Source organism: Astatotilapia calliptera, chromosome 15 (genome assembly GCF_964374335.1).
Source record: "Astatotilapia calliptera chromosome 15, fAstCal68.1, whole genome shotgun sequence".
In the NCBI taxonomy this organism is placed as follows: domain Eukaryota; kingdom Metazoa; phylum Chordata; class Actinopteri; order Cichliformes; family Cichlidae; genus Astatotilapia; species Astatotilapia calliptera.
In genome coordinates, this window is record NC_137436.1 from 28099922 (window position 1) to 28116495 (window position 16574).

At 39.4% G+C, this 16574-nt stretch overlaps 2 long non-coding RNA genes across 2 annotated transcripts; both read right to left on the reverse strand.

Annotated features, from left to right (window-relative positions):
• Positions 1-10174: 10174 nt before the first annotated feature.
• Positions 10175-11275, reverse strand: LOC113006522 (uncharacterized). Its single transcript, XR_003269764.2, has 2 exons — positions 10465-11275; positions 10175-10388 (listed from the first exon to the last, which is right to left on the reverse strand). It is a non-coding gene; the product is annotated as an uncharacterized LOC113006522 (long non-coding RNA).
• A 66-nt stretch (positions 11276-11341) lies between these two features.
• LOC145420365 (uncharacterized) lies at positions 11342-15189 on the reverse strand. Its single transcript, XR_013901670.1, has 3 exons — positions 14936-15189; positions 14683-14857; positions 11342-11753 (listed from the first exon to the last, which is right to left on the reverse strand). It is a non-coding gene; the product is annotated as an uncharacterized LOC145420365 (long non-coding RNA).
• Positions 15190-16574: the final 1385 nt, after the last annotated feature.

Below are 16574 nucleotides of genomic sequence, written 5' to 3' on the forward strand. Positions count from 1 at the left end.
CCAGGTATAAATTAAAGACAAAGGGAGAGAGGGCGTTTGCTGTGGCTGCACCCAGACTGTGGAACAGTTTACCTCCTCACGTCAGACTCTCCAAAAGCCTAGAAACTTTTAAAACCGCTCTTAAAACTCACCTCTTTTCATTGGCTTTTAGAAAGGTTTAATTTATTTGTTTTATATATTTTTATTTTATTTTTATCAGCGAGGTGTTATTACGAAATTGTGTTCTATTGTATTTTTATCTGTATTTACTGTACAGCACTTTGGTCAGCCTTGGTTGTTTTTAAATGTGCTCTATAAATAAACTTGACTTGACTTGACTTGACTATCACACCTTTTTGCATTTCTTATAGTTAACTTCAATTCAATTCAATTCAATTCAATTCACTTCAGTTCAATTCAATTCAGTTTTATTTATACAGTGCTAAATTGCAACAAAGGCCAACTCTATGTGCTTTATATTTAAAGGTAGACCCTACAATAATACATAAAGAGAAAAACCCAACAATCATATGACCCCCTATGATCAAGCACTTGGAGAGGAAAAACTTCCTTTTAACAGGAGAACCCTGTCCAGGGAGGAGCGGCCATCTGCCACGACTGATTGGGGTGAGACAAGAGAGACAAAGAAAAAGACATGCTGTGGAAGAGAGCCAGAGATTAATAACAAGTATGATTCAGTGCAGCGAGGTCTATTGACACAAAGTGAGTGAAGAAGAAACACCCAGTGCATCATGGGAATCCCCCAGCAGCCTACACCCATTGCATCATAACTAAGGGAGGATTCAGGGTCATCTGATCCAGCAACTATATGCTTTTGGAAAAAGGAAAATTTGAAGCCTAATCTTAAACGTAGAGATAGTATCTGTCTCCTTAATCCAAACTGGAAGCTGGTTCCACAGAAGAGGGGCCTGAAAAATGAAGGCTCTGCCTCCTATTCTGCTTTTAAATACTCTAGGAACAAGCCTGCAGTGCGAGAGTGAAGTGCTCTAATGGGGTGATATGGTACTATAAGATAAGATGGGGCCTGATTATTCAAGACCTTGAATGTGAGGGCAGGATTCTGGATTTAACAGGGAGCCAATGAAGAGAAGCCAATATAGGAGAAATCTGCTCTCTCTCTCACCAGTCCCTGTCAGTACTCTTGCTCCGGCATTTTGGATTAACTGAAGGCTTTTCAGCGAGTTTTTAGGACATCCTGATAATAATGAATTACAGTCCAGCCTGGAAGTAATAAATGCATGAACTAGTTTTTCAGCGTCTCTCTGAGACAGGATAATACTAATTTTAGAGATAAAGCAGTCCTACATATTTGTTTAATGCGTGTATTGAAGGACACATCCTGGTCAAAAATGGCTCCAAGGTTCCTCACAGTGTTACTGGAGGCCAAGGTAATGCCATCCAGAGTAAGAATCTGGTTAGATGCCATATTTCTAAGATTTTTAGGGCTGGGTGCAATACCCTCAGTTTTATTTGAATTTAGAAGCAGAAAATTAGAGGCCATCCAGGTCTTTCTGTCTTTAAGACATTCCTTAATATCTATAATTATAAATAGCCATAATTAAGAAACTTCATTTATTCAACTTCAGAGTCTCACACTTGAACATCTAAACAAGAAAGGTCATAGTTCCATGTTCTTTACAACTTTGATGTCTTATGATAAAGGTCTGCCATGGTTGGAGGCATGGAGATTGGTCATTTAAAAAAACTTACAAGAAGCTGAATGGAATATGGTTTGTTTAAAGTTTCAAACACAGTCAGTGAATATGAGAATGACGCTATTACAACACAAGTAGTTAATGTGAACTTATGTCACCCCTGACTAGTTGGTCTCCTGATATCCCAGACACATCTCTCATCCCTGATGAAGACTTTTTAGTTGATACGTGTATGTAATTTTTGCTTGTTGTATTACTCCAACAATTTCATAATTTACAATATTTTTTTTATCAAAGATTTTGATCATTCTAATTAACAGAGTGACTCCAAAATCTTTCTCCTTTCATTGACATACTGGAAATGTTTAGAAGAAATAGGCACTCCGTTTTGTTGTCTATTGGCCTCCTCAAAACTGAAGAAATGCTGGAAGACTGTTGTTAGACTATATCTGATATTGTTGGTATGTAGCTATCCTGTGAAGCAAAAATGTGTGCTCTTGTATATACCAATACAATACAACTCGAGTAAACTCTAATTGACTGTGGATTCCTGTAGGCCAGGGGGATGATAGTCTTATCATGGAGAAAAATGCAGGTGCCTTCAGTTCATGTATGAATGAAATAAATGGCCACTGATATTACAATGGAGAAACTGACTTACTATAGTCAAAGGAAAATAGCAGAATTTGAAGACATATGGAATGGAAACCCTTACTTGAGTATCTGAAGTCCCCAAATGCATATTATAATATGGTCTTCTGCACTGTTAAAATAAGAAGGGACGTTTAGCTAGCAAAGAGCTATTAAAAAGGTGAGCGTGGTCACTTCCATTTAGGAGATGCCTTTTGAGTTTAAAGTTGCTAGATAATAATGTAGATTATCTACATGATAATCTACATTATCATGTAGATGCTAAATTCAGGTAATTATTTTATCTGAACTGAGCACTAAGTCAGACAAAAAGTCTGAGAAATCAGAGTAAGGGTCAGGAGGATGATAGACAAATACAAACTAAGCTTTTGTGTTTTATTGTTAGGGTGTACGAGTCTTTTGGTTGAATAATAAGCTTTCTGCACCCTCCTTTATCTTTATTTTCCTTAATGGTTATGGCTCCTTGGTTACTAAAGGAGTTTCTAATTTGGACACTGCCATTCTTGTTCATAGCCTTGTTACTTCTCGGATTGACTACTGCAATTCACTTCTTTTTGGTCTTACTCAAAAATCCATCCATAAGCTTCAACGTGTCCAGAACTCTGCTGCCCGTATTATCACCAGGACCCCTTCTATTCACCACATCACCCCTGTCCTGTAGCAGCTTCATTGGCTTCCAGTCAAATATCGCAGCAATTTTAAAATACTTTTGTATACATTTAAGGCTAGTCATCATCTCTCCCCTCCATATCGCTCTGATTTGGTTCATCAGGGTGTCTTAGATCCTCTTCTTCCATTTCTCTCTCTGTCCCCTTCCCCCATCTTGCCACCATGGGGAGCAGGGCTTTCAACTTCTCTGCTCCTTGACTTTGGAATTCTACACTCAAAACTCAAAATTCTCAAAACTCAAAATGAATAAGAACAGAGAAGACCTTAAATTGTCTTAGAAATGAACTTTTAAAGCAAGATTGGAATATTGTATATGAACAAACAGAAGTTAATAAAGCTTACGAAGGATTTTTAAGAACATTTAACACATTACTTGATAAAAACTGCCCAGTAATTGAAATCAATAGGAAACACAACTATGCAGGAAGACCATGGATGACAAAAGGACTACAAAATGCCAGCAAAAAAAAGAATACCTTATATCGAGAATTCATAAAAAAGAGAACAATAGAAACTGAAATGAAGTATAAAACTTACAAAAATAAATTAACTAATATAATGAGATCCTGTAAAAGAGAGTATTACATTAAAAGGTTAGAACACAATAAAGATAACACAAGAGATATATGGAATGTATTAAACAGAATAATCAAAAATGAAACAAGGAATAATGATTACCCTGGGTACTTTATAGAAGGGACAAGAAGTATTAATAACATGGAGGAGATAGTAAATGGCTTTAATGAATTCTTCGTAAACATAGGGCCAAAACTGGCAGAAGAAATAAAGGTTGGTGGAACAGAAAGGGACACTGGTGAAAATATTGAAAGGAATAGTAGCTCAATGTTTTTAAGAGCAGTGGAAGAGAAAGAGATTTATGACATAGTTAGAGGACTTAAGAACAAAACCAGTACAGACTGGAATGATATTGATATGGTAACGGTAAAGACAGTTATTGATGGTATCGTAAAACCATTAAAATATATATTCAACTTGTCGTTTCAAAAAGGAGTTTTTCCACAAAAAATGAAAGTTGCTAAAGTTATTCCCATTTACAAAACCGGTGAAAGACATCATTTTACAAACTATAGACCAGTGTCAATACTCTCCCAGTTCTCTAAGATACTGGAAAAACTCTTCATAAAAAGATTTGACAGTTTTGTGGAAAAATATGAATTAATGACAGATAGTCAGTATGGGTTCAGAAACAACAGATCAACAGCTTTGGCACTGATAGATCTAATGGAAAAGATAACGGAATGTATGGATAATAAGAGGTATGCGCTCGGAGTTTTCTTAGATCTAAAGAAGGCGTTTGATACTGTTAATCATGAAATTCTATTAAAAAAACTGGAAAAGTACGGGTTTAGGGGAGTGGTTTTGGAATGGTTAAAAAGCTATGTAGGGAATAGGCAACAATATGTACAAATAAATGAATATAAATCTAATTTGATGGATATAGCTTGTGGAGTACCTCAAGGTTCAGTACTGGGTCCAAAAATGTTTATTATGTACTTAAATGATATCTGCAGAGTATCGGAGATTTTAAAGTTTGTAATATTTGCAGATGACACAAATATACTGTGTGCAGGTGGGGAATTGCCACAGGTTTTGGAGATGATCACACAGGAATTAACGATATTAAAGAAGTGGTTTGATATAAATAAATTATCATTGAATCTCGATAAAACCAAATTTATGTTGTTTGGAAACCAAAAGAAAAACATCGAAGTAGAAATATGTGTTGACAATGTATATTTAGAAAGAGTAAATGAAATAAAATTTCTTGGGGTGATCATTGACCACAAGCTCTGTTGGAAGCCACACATTACTTATGTTCGGGGGAAATTGGCACGGGGCATTGCCGTCCTGGGAAAAGCAAAGCATATGTTGGATCAGAAAGCACTGCACATTTTATACTGTGCTTTACTACTGCCATATATGAGCTACTGTGTAGAGGTCTGGGGAAACACATACAAAAGTAACACACAAACAATAACTATAATACAGAAAAGGGCCATTAGATTAATAAATAATGTAGGGTACAGGGACCATACAAATGCACTCTTTGTCAAAATGCAAGCTATTAAATTCCAAGACTTGGTGAAGCTTAAAACAGCGCAAATAATGTATAAAGTCAGAAATAAATTGCTTCCCAAAGAAATCTGTAAATTGTTCATAGAAAGAGAAGGTGGGTATAACTTAAGAGGGAAATGGAATTTAAAAATACAAAGTGCTAGAACAACTTTAAGAACTATGTCAATCTCAATTGCAGGAGTTAAATTATGGAACAGTCTAACAGAAGAAATAAAAGACAGTCAAAACATAAAACAGTTTAAAGTAAAATATAAAAACCTAATTTTAAATAAGTATAAGAATGAAGAAAACGGGGTTAACCCAGGACGGTAATGTTGCTGGTAATGGTGTTGCGGTTCTTTTTTTGTTTTTTTGTTTTGTTTTGGTTTGTTGTTTTTCCATAACTTGTGTATCTGCAAATATACACATTCTGTATTTTTCATATGAAAGAAACTATACTGTGGTGGGGCTTGCTAATTGCTTGTTTTTGATTTATGTATGTTATGTTTTGTTTTACTTCATATGTTTCATATGTTTCATATGTTGTTTGTTTAATTTAAGACAAAGAAAAAATTAAATGAATGAGAGGTAAAACTTGAGGGGGTAGGGACAAATAAGTAAATACTTCAGCCTACTCCTTTTCAAACAAATAATGGAATGATATTTTGTAATGATTGTGAAGGCACATGTTTGAAATGTTTGAAATAAAAATGAACTGAACTGAACTGAACTCAAAATTCAAAATAGCTTATCCCACATAATCTTTTCTATTCTGCTACTTTAATCTCTTTTCTGTTTTATGATTCTGTAAATTGCCTGTTTTTATGCTTGTTTTCTATTTTTCTGCTGTGTACAGTGTCTTTGAGTGTTCTGAAAGTCAAATAAAATTTATATTTAATTTCCTAAGTATTTAGAAAATAAAGAACAGTTTCCAGAGTTCATTTAAAACATCCCTCTGCACTCTCAGTGCAAAGTTTGTTAATCCTTGTTAATCCTCAGTTTGGTTGAAATCTTGATACCATCCTTCTTTCTGTGTTCTGGCTTCAGTACCTCCTCATCCTCTGATGCAGCTTTGCAGACTGAAGATCCGATGCTTGGTTGGAGTCCAACGACTCAAACTGCTTCACACTCTGCCACTTCCTGTCAGACTTATTCGCTTCCTGCAATACGACGTCAAGTGTTCACTCACCCTAGGAGTGTGAAATTAATGTATTAGTGTCATGAAGATGTTGCTTTTTGCCTCACTAAATCATCATGGTAACTGGTACTTAACAGATCATCTGGTTTGGAGCAGGTTACGTTCAGAGTTTGAGTTCATGTGGTAATGCAGAAAATATATAAATGTTCTTCAACCTAATTTGAATCTGCTCCTGAGTCTCTTTCGCACTGCTGGAAACACAGAACGCACAGCAAGAATAGGTGTTCAACCAATCACATTCATTTACTCTGATCTCCTGCCGGGCAGGACATTTTTCCATGGATCCAGATTAAAGTCTCAAAGCTCTAATGTGCAGCCATCAGCTTAGAAATAAATAGCAGTAATGATCACACTCAGACAGAAAATCATTAACTGCAGTTCAAATCTTTATTTTACAGCTCTATGCCACAAATAAGAGCTTAACCAGTTTCTGATTTATTTATTTATTTTTTAGATCTTTATGCTCATTATGGATTTTATCGTCATTATTATCTGATAACATCTCTGTTGGGAGAAGTTGGAATTCAAATAGTCGTTTTGTGCAGGAGAAGAGTCAAATGACCTGCAAAATGTCCCTTGTAATGTGAATGTGTTGAGAACCTCTGACTGGGGTTTTAAGTTTGATTGAAACAGCTAACACAGCCTGGATATGTTGAACTTTACTGCTAGTCATACCCATCTAAAGTCACCTGGTACATCTGAGACTGTTTAGGACACAGAAATGTGACACTTTCTATTTTTTAAAGACACAAGCATCCTTTGTTAAGCTCCTCTGTATGTGCTGACTCTTAGTGTGTTGAGTTTACTGTGTGCTGCTCTGGAAGATATTCACCTTTGACCATATTCAAAGTTTGAAATCAGAAAGAGTTCAAATAAACTTTTCTTTTTCAACAGTTGTCACAGAATGGTTTCTATTAGAGGGAAACCCCCAACTATCTGATGATATGCTATAAACAGTACTTGGTGACAGTGGAAAGGAAAAACTCCCTTTTAACATAAAAAACCTCAGACTGCCTCAAACTGGTTGGAGGTGAAGAGAAGAGAAAGGGTCATGGAAGGACATCAGAGGACAGCAGAGGTCAGACTGAGCCAGGATTGGTAAACAGCATTCGCGCTGTTTTTTTTTTTTTTTTTTTTGGGGCCTGTCCCGTTTGGCTCTTTTGCCATCAGAATTGTTGTCTAAAGGCAAAGAAAGATGCCCAACGGATTTACTTTACCAAACTGACCATCCCAGCCTTGCCGTAATGGTCCATTTGATTCACCTTTTATTGTTTATTTTATTTTCACTTACTGAATACGGGACAGACTTGACTGGGGGAAAGAAGGGGAGAAAGAAAGAGGGAAAGAGAAACAGCTGAGAAGAGGGACGGGGGAGAAGGGCAAAAGACAAAAACCAACAGAACGGGCAGAGAAAAAAAAAATGCATATATCAATCACCTGGATCACCTGCTGAGAAAGAAAAAAGAAAGCAAGCAGAAGAGAACAAAAGTAATAGAATAAACAACATCACAATGATATATGGGAATATGACAGTAAATACTAAATGTTAAACATTATTGTGCAGCACATAAGATCAACAGAACACAGTGTGCTTTGAGGTAGGAGCCAAAAAGGGTGTAGTTTGTGGGTGTGATCACCCGTGTGTACACCTGTGAGCATGGACGCGCTTGTTTTTTGTTTTTTTAAAAGGTTCCTTCATGTAATAATCTGCTAGAGGGTGTGGGGGGGCCACAGCCCCGTCCTCCAGGGCGTGAAGCAGGTGTGGAGGAGATCAAAACTCCAGACATCCAGAAGCCCCCAGAACACAAGAGACCAAGGAAGACCAACAGAGGGGCAGCTGCGCCACTGTCCCGGAAAGAGCTGAGGAGAGTCCCAGATGAGGGCTCACTCAGCAGCCGCGGAGCAGAAGCCAGGGGGAGTTGCAGTGACGCGCCCGTGAGCTCCGCCGGCAGCCAGCTGCGCCTGAGTGACCGAGCCCCAGGCCGACATTCGCGCTGTTAATGTCTGAACGCTTACACGTTGTCTTTGGCCTGATCTTACTTTCCTCAGTAGTAGTAATACGATGGCACCTGTCCAATATGGCGGCCAACCAAACCGGTTTGACAACCGGTTTGACCGGTTTCGTGCGTGTGCGCATGCGCGTTCAGTAATACGATGGCACTAGTCCAAGATGGCGGCCAACCAAACCGATTTGACCAGTTTCGTGTGTGTGTGCGCATGCATGTTCAGGTGTGGAAATACCACAGGGGATCAGAGGGGTTATATGAGTTTGTGTTTTTAACGGGGTTTTAATTTAATCAAACCATAGGGTTTTTAATTAAACTATTTTTATCACTTAGGTGTATCGCAACATTCAGTTATGCATGTGTTCTTAAAAGCAATTCTTTGTTTCTTGTTTCATTCTTGGCGGAGTGGAAGCTGTTTTGGTTTCTTTCCAGGGTTGATGCGATCATTTTATTTAAAAGTCGGGATTTCGGAATGTTGAACTAAGAGTGAGACAAAGCCAGCTAGTTTTTTAACACAGTAAATGTCACAAATAGCATTCAGTCCTTTAGAAAATAAATGCTATAAGCAGCCAGTATCGCTCTTTTCAAACTAATCGTCTTTTAAATACACTCATTTTGTGATTCCGGTGTCAACACCTTGCACCGATGCAAGCATTTTATTTATTTAAAAACGGATCAAACGGGCCATTTCTTCTGTAAGGGGTTTCATGGTTTCAGAGTAGTTTTTAACACAACAGATAGTCGCAAATAACATTCAGCAAACGCTACAGTGATACTTCTAAAACGGTGCACACAATGTCGTCTTTTCCCCCAAAGCAACCAGTATCGCTCTTTTCAAACTAATCGTCTTTTAAATACACTCATTTTGTGATTCCGGTGTCAACACCTTGCACCGATGCAAGCATTTTATTTATTTAAAAACGGATCAAACGGGCCATTTCTTCTGTAAGGGGTTTCATGGTTTCAGAGTAGTTTTTAACACAACAGATAGTCGCAAATAACATTCAGCCCTTTAGAAAATAAACGCTACAGTGATACTTCTAAAACCAGTCGCCCAGACCCGCTCCAACTTTTCAACAGCTGGCTAATTGTTTGAATTTGTTCAGGATTGTAAAAGCCCACCGCGGGTATCACTAGTTGAGAGTACCATGCGAACAAGGGCCCCGCCTATTGTTTAAAGTATCGGCTCCTTTGTAATTCCTTGAGAAGACAAAAGCCCTGTAGGGTCTCATTTAAATTGATTGGAGACATACCTTTTCTTTTTGGAAACACTCACCCTATATAAAAAACACGTTCAGAGCCCGAAACCCTGAGCCATTTACGCCTCAAGAGTCGCTGCAGAGCACACCATTTTCTTTGCGATCATCAACACTAACATCGTTCTTTATAACATGGCCATCGTAAACGGTAAGTAAAACAAAACCTATTATTGTGTGCTGTTCAAGTATCCATTGTCTGTGATTGTGTCTTTGTGAAAATTAAATAAAAAGACTTGTTAACATCAACATCTTAGTCATTTGTGGTTTGTAAATCATGGAAAGCACATTGCATAAAATATATCATGATCCAGCCCATCCTGCGCGGTTGGCCAGTTTAAATAAGCTACGTATAGCAGCAGGGGAGGCATCAGATGTAACACCTCCACTATCTCAGGTCAAACATTATTTAGAACAAGACGACACTTACACACTCCACAAACCTGCGAGGATCCATTTCCCCAGAAATAGAGTATTGGTGACAGGGGTCGACAAACAGTTTCAAGCCGATCTGGTTGACATGTGTGAATATGTGGCAGATAATGATAATGTGAGATATCTGCTAACATGTATAGATGTATTCTCAAAATACGCATGGGTTAGATGTCTAACAAACAAGACAGGGTGTCACGGGAGTGGAACGGACTCAGGCGCAGACTGAGGTAGCACAGTTCAACAACACTTTATTAATCACACTGGTGCACTATATACACGTGAAGGGGGGGGAAACACCAGGGTCCCGGGGATCACTTGGCTGGGGAGACACACTTCTTCGCACTCGCTCTGCTCCTCGTCCAAACAGTCTCCACACAAGCAGCTCAGCTCACTCTCCTACTCACGGGGTCCAGGGGTCACAAAAGGGCTGATCCAGGTAAACCTGTTTACACAGACGAGGGTAAGTCGAAGGCAAACACGGGAACAGTAGAATCGCAAGGAAGCCAGGCAATACTAACGAGAGTTACTCAATATTCCAGCGACGAACAGCTCAGAGCCCCAGCCTTAAGAGCCAGAGAACTGCAATCCGCTCGAGATCAGCTGCAGGTGCGTGGGCCAAGGGCAGGAGCCCAATCAGAGCTCCGCCCAGGCAGACAGGTAGGAGAGACAGAGTGAGAGAAAAACAACAAACACTTGTGGCCACACTGGGCTGGCCGGGGAGGCACAGGGACCATGACACAGGGACTGTTGTATCAGCTGCTTTTGAGGATATACTTAGTGAGGGTAGGATCCCTGTGAAACTACAAATAGATGAAAGCAAAGAGTTTTATAATGCAACCTTTAAACAGCTAATGAAGCGATATAATATCAAGCATTTCTCAACAGCTAGCGAGGTTAAATGCAGTATTGTCGAGAGATTCAATCGTAGCTTCAAGGGTAGAATGTGGAAGTACTTAACATCAGCCAACTCCCGGAGATATGTAGATGTCATACCAGATCTCACACAAGCATATAACAATGCTTATCACAGATCTATCCAAATGGCTCCGGCAGAGGTGAATAAGCATAATGAGAAGTCGGTCTTTAACGCGCTGTACAAAACGAGACCTCAGAGGGAACTGCGCTTTAAATTTAATATCGGTGACACTGTACGAATATCAAAACTGAGAGGAAAGTTTCGAAAAGGATACGAGCAGACCTACACCGATGAGATTTTCACAGTCAAGGAACGTATAGGGAGACAGCCCCCAGTGTACAGACTAGTGGATCTAGCAGGAGAGGTATTGAAAGGGTCATTTTATGAGCCTGAGATACAACGTGTGGTTGTTGATGAAAACAAAACATTTAAAATTGAAAACATATTGGCTAGAAAAAAAGTGGGTCGGAAAAAGCAGGTGCTAGTGAAATGGCTAGGATGGCCCAACAGCTTTAATTCGTGGATTCCAGAAAAAGACATCGTTGAGGCGTAATTAACTCAGATGACGCAGCTCTACATACATTCATTCAACACTGAGCATAGACTGAGAAAGCATGAATAAAAAGAACAACAATGCAGGCTTCTATGTAAGCCTCTTCTCGAATGCTTCAGCACATGTTTACCCGGGTAATAAGATATCTAATTTTAGAACAAAGCTAGCAAAACCTATTGTTTTGGATCAGCCGTATGAGGTCGCTGTTATAGAGATACAGTACCCACGCATATGGCGGACTTTTCCACAATCAGATTCGGAAGTGGAAATTCAGGACCCAGTCAAAGATGGAACCTTAGCCGTAACCACGATCGAACTGTCTGTGGGCCATTATGCATCTGTGGAACAGATAATAAAAGAATTTAATTTTAAATGTCAGCAGCACCAAGCCACTGGAGACATTAAAATGCAGTACAACGCAGTTAGTAACCATGCCTGTGTTATGGGGCCTAGGGGGACTATTCTCACATTTAAAGGGAGACTGGCGGAAATCCTAGGATTCAAAACAGGAGACCCGTTTGTACTTCATTATAAAAACACATATGCCCCACACCCCGCAGACATATACGGGGGAAAATATAACATCTTTATTTATGCAGATATCGTTGATTACCAGCTTGTGGGTGACGCCCACGCGAGGTTATTAAGAGCTATAAATATTACAGACGATGACCGCCGCTTGCCTATTCTACAATTTGACAGCCCACACTACACACCTGTGTCAAAGACATTAATCGACGACATAGAAATTGATTTGAAAGACGATCGAAATCAACACATACCCTTTTTATATGGCAAAGTGTTTGTCAAGTTACACTTCCGACCGATAACCCAGCATTTTTGAAAAAAAAAAAAAGGATGGCCGTCTACAACACTGATGACTCAAAATATGTAAAATACTACTTATCACAGGCTGGTGGAGAGCTCGGAGGGTATGTTGGGACCAGTACACAATATGGGACAGGTCTGGGTGGGTTGTTCCGTAGCTTGTTTAGATTTGCAGTACCGCTGTTTAAAAAAGGAGTCAGCATAGTCAAACCACACCTAAAAACAGCCGCATCGGGCATAGTGTCTGATGTCATAACCAACATAACCAGACCCTCAACCACTAAGCAGGACGGTAACGGCTTGTATGTGTATACGCCCAAACCATCTAAGACCCCACCCCCAGGGCAGCCGTTGTCTAAAAAGCGTAAAACCACAAAACCTAGCAGGAGAGCCACCAAACGGACACCGTCACGCAGAGTGAAAAGACCCAGAACCAGTCGTTCAAAAACTGCAGCGTTTGACATATTCTAAATGGCACTGTTACACAGTCATTCGGGAGAATGTGTAAAAACAGAGCTCGATCTTTTTACTGTCCCATACACACAGACTAGCATTGAGAAAAGTACATTTATTGAAATCCCACCTGTATCTGCAATCACTGATGGAGGGCCGATCGAGTTTTACATCTCATCGTCGGGTGAAGATTACCTGGATCTAAATGACTCATATATCTACACACGGGTGAGAATCACAAACGCTGATGGCTCAAACCTGGCTAGGGATGCTAATGTAGGATTTATTAATTATCCTGGATGCAGCATATTTAGTCAAGTCGATATTAATTTGGGAGACCGGCTCATTAGTCAATCATCCAATACATATCCATACAGAGGTGTGATAGAATGTCTTATCAATTATAATAAGGACACTTTAGACACACAGTTCAGCACCGGGTTATTCTGTAAGGATACATCATCACACATGAATGACACATCTATAGAAGGAGAGAACCAGGGTCTGGTGACCAGAGGTGGCTACACAGCAAATAGCAGTATTGTTGAATTGATTGCACCAGTACATGCAGACCTGTTTTTTCAAGAAAAACTGTTACTTAATGGAATCGACCTGTCGCTGAAATTTGTGCGCTCTAAAGACGAATTTGCTCTCATGACAGCGGATGCCAATGCATACAGAGTTAAAATTGTCTCAGCCAGTCTCTTTGTCAAGAAAGTTAGTGTATCACCAAGCGTCAGACTTGCACACAGCAAGGCATTGCACCATGGCATTGTCAGGCTTATCCTGCTAAACCATTCCAACCAAATTTCCAGAGAAAACACTATATCAGAGAATTTTACCAGCTGATACAAACCACAGGAAGACATTTAAAGGACAGATCCTTGGCCATAACACGTGACGACTTTGGTAACGGCTACACTTTATTCTGTTTCAATCTGGAAGCTGACGAAGGACATTCAGGGAATGTGTCGTTAATTAAAACTGGGAACGTGAGATTGGAAACCCGTTTCAGAAATCCACTACCCCGTACAGTGAACCTCTTGTGTTATTCTGTATTTGATTCAGTCATTGAAATATCTAACATGAGACAGGTGCTCTTGGACTACTATTGAGACAAAAACGGTCATGAACACTATAGAACTATCAGCCGTGGTCGGCGGCATTATCAATAAAAACACACATTTCCTAGTAGGGATGGGTATTGATAAGATTTTAACGATTCCGATTCCATTTTCGATTCTGTTTAACGATTCGATTCTTTATCGATTCTCTTATCGATTCTTTTTTTTTTTTAAAAAAGGAGAACACTAAGGTCGATTAGCTCAGAGCTTTGTTTTATATCTTCTCTTTGAACAAGATAGAAATTTAGGAGTAACATGGCCTTACAAACCCAACAGTGAGATCTTGAGAGATCCAGCCTACGGCTCTTCAATGGGGTGTCACAGGGTCCCCAGGAAAAAAAATTGTAAATGTAAAATAATAAAATAAATATTCTTGTGAGACATATCACATATTGACGGGGTCGGGTTATGTTAAAAAGTATAAATTGTTATACTTTGTTCATTGGTTCAAAGGTACCCCACACTTCTTTTTTTGTTTGCTTGTTTGTTCTGGTGTATTTTTCATTTGAACTGTTACTCTGCCAGAGTACTCATATTTACAAGATGGCATTGAACGCCCCATTGGTGTATCAGGAAAACTATTTTGTACGTATGTTCCTTGAAGGGGATTGAAGTCGTTCTTTTTTTCCACCGCAGCGAAGGGCTAGGAGTAGGAGAGGAGCTGCTGTATGTTTTTGTTATCGAATCGATCTGATTGTGAAATAAAGCATATGCAGTGAGAAAGCAACTCCAGGAGTCATCCCTGCCTTAAAGCTGCAACATTCTTCTGTAGCAATAACAAAGTATAACATAAATTGTTCTGTGGCAATTACACAAGAATATCCAGTAATGTCCCTGCCCACAATTAAACACATTCACTTACCAAAAATCGGGGGCATCTGCTGTGGCAAATGGGTGCAAGCCTTTGACCACAAACTTAGACACTGCTCGGTGACATTAGTCTATCCTGGCCTGAAAGGAGACGCTACCGGTAGACTGCAGCGAGAACTACCAGCGAGCGCCAGCCAGACTCTGTCTGTCTCTCTCATCATGGTCACCTACATGTACAGTAATGGCAGGTTTTGGAATAAGGCAGATTGCGCTAACATAATATGCACTGTTAGTTGATTATTTACCTGCCGCATTAACGGGAGAGGACGTGCAAACGTTAGCGCTGCTGCTGGGTTGAGAGTCACGAGTCCGGAGCGGAATTAAAAACGCGTGTCATCGCGTGTTTTGTGAGCAAATGCTTTTGCATATTCGTAGTGTTTCCTCCCTTAAATGAAATATCTACTTTGCAAGTTGCCCTGTTGTCATCGGTTCTCATAAAGTATAATCAAACTTTTGAGCGTTTGAGCCGCTTAGGCGCCGTGTTTCCTGCCAGGTAAATGACGCTCCGCAACGTGGTGACGTCATTCGGGGCGACTGGAATCGATAAGGGAATCGTTTGCAAAAATGGCAAACGATTCCAAGGAATTGAAACAGTGGGAACCGGTTCTCAGCAAGAACCGGTTTTCGATACCCATCCCTATTTCCTAGGCGTGTTAGCCTATGATCAGCTAACCACAGAACGGCTTCAAAGACTCCCCGCTATGGGTATTGTAAACACCCACCCTTCTACGATGCCAGGGGAACATTGGCTTGCTGTTTATATTTCGAGAGACAGACTCGGTTATTTTTTTGATAGTTTTGGACACTCGTTAGACAGTTTTCCCCCAGCAATAAAGATGTTTCTTCTAAAAAACTGTTCCACTGTTTTATGTTCAGGAAAACAAGTGCAGAACGACTTCTCCATCACATGTGGTCAACATTGTGTGTTTTTTTTTATATCATATGCAAAATGGTGTATCTTATGCCCGCCTGCTTAACATGTATGGGTCTGATTTAATTTGTAATGATGCTATGGTGTGTCGATTTGTCAACAACATACAACCTGTTGCTGTATGCAGTGATTATGTGTGTGTGCAATGTGGATACTGATATGTACTAATGAGAATAATAATAAAAACAACATGAGAGCATGATTTAATCGAGTCAATGGTATTTATTATCAAATCTCGTATATATATATATATATAGATTCATAACATACTTTGTTTAAACATAAAAGAAATCAAACATTAACCAGTAATAAAAGACATAAAATATTTAACAGTAATAAAAGAAAATAAAACAAAACAATTTAGCAGCAATAAGTGAAAAAAAAAAAACATAACAGTAGAAAAACACCAAACAGCAAATATTTTTAGCAGAAAAACAATTTCTGCAATAAGAAAAAAAAACCTGAATTCAAAAATCCAACCACTCTACAGGACCCCCCTTTAATTTGTTTTTTTTATTCTTTATTTTTTTTAGTGTACTATGTCGCAGCGGTCCACCGGGGGTGTTCTTTTTTGGTGTGTGTTTTAAAAAACCACGGTCTTCAGACAGTGTGTGATCGGTTTTATACAAGGCGACGGTCTTACGTATGCCTGTGTTAGATATGGCTGATAACGGTATGTTTAAATCTGAGAAAGCTTTTAAAAACTCTGTCCAGCCGATAGGTCTCAAACCCTCAGAAGGTGTGTGTGTGGTTGTGACGGCTTTAATTAGATCATAAATGTGTGAACCAGGGATGGTGTGTTTATCAACAACAATTTCGCCTTTGTCATTGTAAGAGATCAAGTGTGGCGAACGGTTCACCGCTGATAGAATAAGTTCTGCATTCCTCCTACTCCTTTTAGGTATGTGTGTTAAAACATTCTCCGCAACAAGATCCCTCACCCCGGCATCACC